Source organism: Psittacula echo (assembly GCF_963264785.1).
Source record: "Psittacula echo genome assembly, chromosome: 3".
NCBI lineage: Eukaryota > Metazoa > Chordata > Aves > Psittaciformes > Psittacidae > Psittacula > Psittacula echo.
The window spans coordinates 101,108,621-101,114,620 of NC_137736.1; positions in this window are offsets into that span (position 1 = coordinate 101,108,621).

The window sequence follows — 6,000 nt, forward strand, 5'->3', positions numbered from 1 at the left end:
GTATGACTCTGTGACTGATTTGGCCAAAGGTCACCCTGACAGCAACCTGTAGTCATGTAGTGAATCCTGTCTGTGTCCCTTGAAGGTCCAGAGGAATGTACAGTTCTCAAATTTTTGGTTAGCTCATGCTATTTCACTTGAGGATTTATTGTCATGCCTCACAGTCAGCAGTAGTGCCTATAATATATGTGATGCTGAATCAGCCACCTGGTTGGAGGGCTGTTTGTTATAACTCACTGAAAAGATAACACAAGCAGTACAATATGCACTTTAATGCATACCAAACCCATGAAATCTTCCTGTTCGTCTTCTGCTAAAAGATACCCCCAAACATTGATTTCAAGGGAAGCACTGTGTCAGCAAAACTAATAGGGTTTGGTCTAAATATATTTGTCCCTAGAACTCTAGAGAATACAGGACTTCTCTAAGGAAGTGGTCATCTAACTACATGGCCACATCCTGGGCAAGGTCAATAGTACTGGTCATGGCACTGCCACTCACTTCAGTAGGGGCCCAAATATCACCTAGAAAAAAAGAAACAAATAGCTTAGATGGTGAAGAACTAATATCTGCTTGTGGCTGACTAACAACATCACCTTAGTGATTCTGTGTCTCTGTGGCTGAGGTATAAAGCTTATCTTAATTTGCATGTGCTAATTCCTATGCAGATTTGTAATACAGGAGATTATTGTTATGATTATAATAACAATATAGCAATGATGAAGAATATTTTTGGGAAAGTAATAATTTAAAAAAAAAAAGCCAGACACAAGCATACACATGGTATATTAACACGTTTATATATATATAATAAATATATTTATCTATAAATATATTAACACATTATATAATGCTAATGGTGTTTTCCAGGCCTGCTGTCCTTTCTTTTCAAGCAATGACTGCCTATATCCTGCTGGCAAAACGTCTCTGGAATATGTTCTGTTTTACAGATGAAATAAAAGTGACCCAACAAACTGAACAAGTATTACAACTATTCACCATCAGGCAGAGAAACAGTACACTTCACTATGTCCTGATCTCACATGAGGTCAGCCTCTAGTGAAGAAAATCTAGTGAATACCTAAATTAATGGGCGGTGCCTCCATATCAGCTAATCAGCGCAAGGCCATTTATGGGATTATGATATGGCCATGACATGGATCATGAGAAGCCAAAGGTATAGCTAATAAATCATAGGAATGATGGCATTAGAAAAAATACCTTTTGGGTAAATACATCAACAGCACAAGTTTTAACACAGACCATGACGGCTGCAAGCTTGGCAGAGTTCTGTGACATTGCAGTCCCTTAATGGAAATCCAGACCGCTGCCTTAAGCCCCCACAGCAAGTGATGAACCATGACTACTTCTCACTGAAGTGCCTGCATAGCTTAGGCATTCTTCTTATCCCAGGAACCCAATCACCATGGTCGCTTTGTGTTTATAGTTCAAGTCACTGAAGACACATGATAAATGTAACGTATATTCCTGCCATTCAGGATTAATACAGAATTTCAACATAGTATTACTCTGCTTTGCAAGACAGGATATATAGTAATAAAATCTATAACGAAGTGCATTTTTATAGCAAAGTGCATTTCCATTTCATTCTCTCTATTTCATTGACTGGCTGGTCTCTGTTTGAAACCTATTTGTCTTTTCCGAAGCTCCTTTTAAACTCCTGTTGTATATCTTTTGCCATCTTGCCCTTAGCCCCCCCCACACACTTCTGCCACACAAGCAGGGTAGTATGACTGGCTTCTCTCAGCTCCAGCCTATTTCCTTATCATAGTCACTATCCAAAGTACAGTCGTTAGCATTAATAACTGCCCAGCAAATCCTGCACAAATGTTCATATTGGCACAGGAGAGACAAGAGTATGTTGCCAGCAACACTGGGGGGTAGGACTTCCCTTTTAAATAGTGGCTATCAATTTTGTCAGGCAAAGTGAATCTGGTACCATGAGGGTACAAGGAACTCTTGAGGGGACTAGCAATGGTGTGGCAGAGAGGCAAAAGTGGGTCAGCTTCACCACGAAAGCCATCATCTTGTGAAACTGCAACTTTGGAATGTTGCTAGTGCAAATCATATAAAAAAATACTGACAATCATGGCAATTTTCATAGCAGCCTTACAATATCAACCTGATTTTACATATAAGGGTGTCATAAGCAGGTTTTCCTAGTGTTCATACCAATTCTGTTTGGGTCAATTTAATGGAACTTTATTGCTACAGCAGGAAAAGTGAAAGTTTCCAAAATGCCAGAAGTCACACTCTGTGACATCTATCAGGAAAGAACCAAAACAACTTCTCAGCAGCAACGATGTGGTGCTACCTGGTATATTTGGATTTGATTTCCTCTGTAAAGTTGAGTCAGAAGTGTCCTCCGGGCTTTCCTCCACCATTCATCTTTGTGTGTCAGCTCATGCAGCACTTTCAAAGCCTTGGCGAGATGCCATCACCCTCAGAGATGCTGTAGAGCTGCAGTGGATAAAAATAACTTATTACTTAACAGCTGACACCGGTCGCAGTCACTGCAGATGACTTGCAAATAATTTCTCTGCAAAGATCTGCTTACCTCCAGAAGAAATGTGTTTAAGCCTGCGGTTTCTAGCTAAAATTACCTGCCACCCCTTTCTGGTGGTCATTTCTGCCTTCATGACATTATTACATGACTGACATCCCCAAGACTAGTGCTGGTGCAGTGGAAGCCAGTAATTATGTTCCCAAGTGAAGGCAAGGATCACAGGAAGCAGCCTTGTTTCTAAACTTCGACTTCTCTGGCGTATATTTATCTGTTTTCAACCTGAAATAGTGGGGCTGGAATGATCCTGGGCACCTCTGCCAAGAGCAGGCATCATGGTGGTGACCTAGCCTGTCCCAGACCTTGCTGGGTGGCTCTAGGACAGCTGGCAGGAGTGTGGTGATGGGCTGCCTGCCCTAAAATGTAGAGGGAGGACAGCTCAGCCTTGCCACACTGGGTGATGCAGCTGTCGGATGACTGGATGGTACTGATGTCACTGTGATAACATTGGAAGGGAAAAGCTTTGTGCATTTCACTGCTTAGATGAGAGTTTTGCCAATGCAGGAGCTCTATGTCATCTACTGCAGACGAGGAGGTTGTTTCGGCTGGCGTCAACAGCTTTCTGAAGCACTCACATTCCCTGGCAGGAGCTCAAGGAGCATTTCCAGCAACCTCCAATTACAGCATTAATTACAAAAGACTGTAAGTTCTCCAGTAGAGGCCCTGAGCTTCCTTTGCATGCAACTAGCAAGGACTTTCTTGTCCATGCAGGTAGAGCTCTCTTCAGAATATCATCAGCCTGTTTATACATCACCCATCGTTGTCAACTTCCCTTAAACAATGAGACATTAAAACATTGTTGTGCATGCAGAGCACATGCTTTTCAAAAAGCAAATGTCATTTTGAGTGAACTTCCAATCTGGAGGTTTTGAAAGGATATTATAATGTTAATTTTGATGATCAGTGGCTTCTTTCTACTTCTGTTCCATACTAGCCTTTTATGTGGTAACTTCTACAATCCTAATAATACTGACACAGTAACACCTTAAAGAGAAGCATCAGGTGCCTTAACTAGCTTGCAGATCACAGATTGCAGCACTAACTGGCAAAAATTAGCAGATTGTCTCCAAGCAATGTTTGTGCCTCACTGTGGAAAGCTTATGGCGAGAAATGCCCACACTGGTATGGAGCTAGACTTTCCTTTCACTGGTCAAAAAGAAGATTATTTTGCTGCTCTACTAATGATGTGATTGCTGACCCACATCTGATATTGGAAATTCTGAATACTAAGTGACTTGAATCTCCTCTCGCTGTCTTCAAATTGGATACCTGAAGACTTGAAGACAAAATTAAGTACTTATGGTAGGATACATCTCACCAGTCTTCTATCATGTAAAGGTCAAGGGTGAAGCCCATAGTTAACCATCCTAGCAGAGGAGTAAAAGAAAGGCACTTTCAGAAGGCCTCATCTTGAGATTCCTATCTAGTCCTCTAAACTGGCTTCATAGAAAACCTATGTGATGGGTCGTTGACTAGACACTTAAGTTTTTTCACCCTTATTGGTCTGACTGTGGCTTTTGATTTCTCTGCAAATAATACTAAGCATACGTCCCAGCTTCTGTGCTGCAGAAATGAAATATTGTGCTTGAATCCTGTTTTAAGCTCAGACTTTCCTTACGCATATGGGGAAGGGGGGTTACTTTACAATTAAATAAATAAAATGCCTTATTTTCACAGTAAAATGATCCACTTGGTGCCTGTAGACATGTGACATATCATCAAGATGTATATATTTTTGGGTGACATATCATGGACTTCCCAGCTGCAAAGGTAGAACTGCCCAAGGGCTATTTGATTTTCACACCTGAAACAGAAAAACTTTTAGATCTTCATTCATAAATCAATGGTGCAGTCCAGTTCATACCTGCTACTTCTGTTTCCTCTTCTTCTGTGCCTCCTTGCTTTATTCATTTTGTCATCTCTCCATCTTCTCATGCAAATTTGTCTCTCAGAGATATATGTTTCACTCTGCCAGAGATATGCCTACTTGGGATGCATTACTCACCTTCTCAGATACCAATATTAACCCAATTTTCTTTTAGCATGATGGGATTTGGACACAATTTCTATTATCAGTAGTGGAGACATTATGCCAGCATACCACCACAGGGATATCAGCTTGTGTCTGATTCATGCCAATGAATAGCTGTTTTATGAGAGACTTGCGTGTGAGCAGGAATATGTGTATTGAGCTCCATTCTCCAAAGTGTTGGACACAGGCTTAAAGATGTGCTTAAGCACTTGATGATTCATGGCCAGAGTTTCTGTGTTTTACATGGTTGAACCAAAGTTCCTTTCTTTTTTCAGTCACTGAAGTTAACAGAAGGATTCATGGATGGGGGATTTCAGTGTAAATGAGAAGAAATAAGATGGTTGCAAAGAAAGAGGAAAGACAACTCTCACTGCATCAGAGAGGAAGGATGCAATGCCTTCCTGAATTTGTCCTCCTCATCACTGCTTCTGCCACATTCTGCCTCATTTTCCATTAGATGGTTAAAGAGCTCAGCAATGGGCAGTTCTTGCTACCACAAAGTCCTCTCTTCTTAAATGTGAAAGTGGCTTAGCAAATATCTACCTTGTCTAAGGACAGCTTATGGTGCATATTTGAGTGAAGGAATTTTTGTTTAAAAAAAAAGTAGTCCTTGGTTTAATGGGTAATTTGCCTTGAAAATGGTAAACTGCAAATTAAATGGCAAAAAGCTATTAATTATTGAAATGATAATATCCTCATAAAGGTTAAGAGGTAATATAAATGAAGTTCCTGTGAGCCCATTAATGGAATTGCTATCTTCCCCCTTATAAGTGGCAACTGTAACAACCTTGTTAATTAGCTATTTCAGCAGGAAAAGGAATATTGAAATATGTAGTTATATTGCTGAAGGACAATCTATGACTAGATTATTTTGCTACTACATAATACAGAGAGAACCCTTCTACATGCAGCAAAGAGCTCTTCCCAGGGCATTCAGCTTTTGGTGGAAACAAGAAACTATGCATTTGAATGACACAGGAAGAACGACTTCTAATTTGAAAGATAACAATTTAACATAGACACACAGGCCGAGATACACCTCTCTTCAGCTCACTGCAGCCTCCCTGTGAGCTCAAGGCATGGCCAGAACATGATTCGACCCACTGTTGCTCCCCAGGCACAGGTAACCTGGGCTCTACAACCCAGTCTGGGTCTCAGATACTCCCTGTGCAGTATCTGTAATATGTGGAGGTATATATGTATAATACAAAAATGCATAGCTGTGTAGGTATATGAATACTATATATACTGGATTTTCTATTGACAAGTCTTTTAGAAAGCTTTAAAAAATGAGCTTAGTTCTTCCCCCACTGAGAACGTGTTTTAGACGTTGATATATGGCAAAGTGGGCACTGTTTGCATTTCAGCTGACAAGAGATGGCAT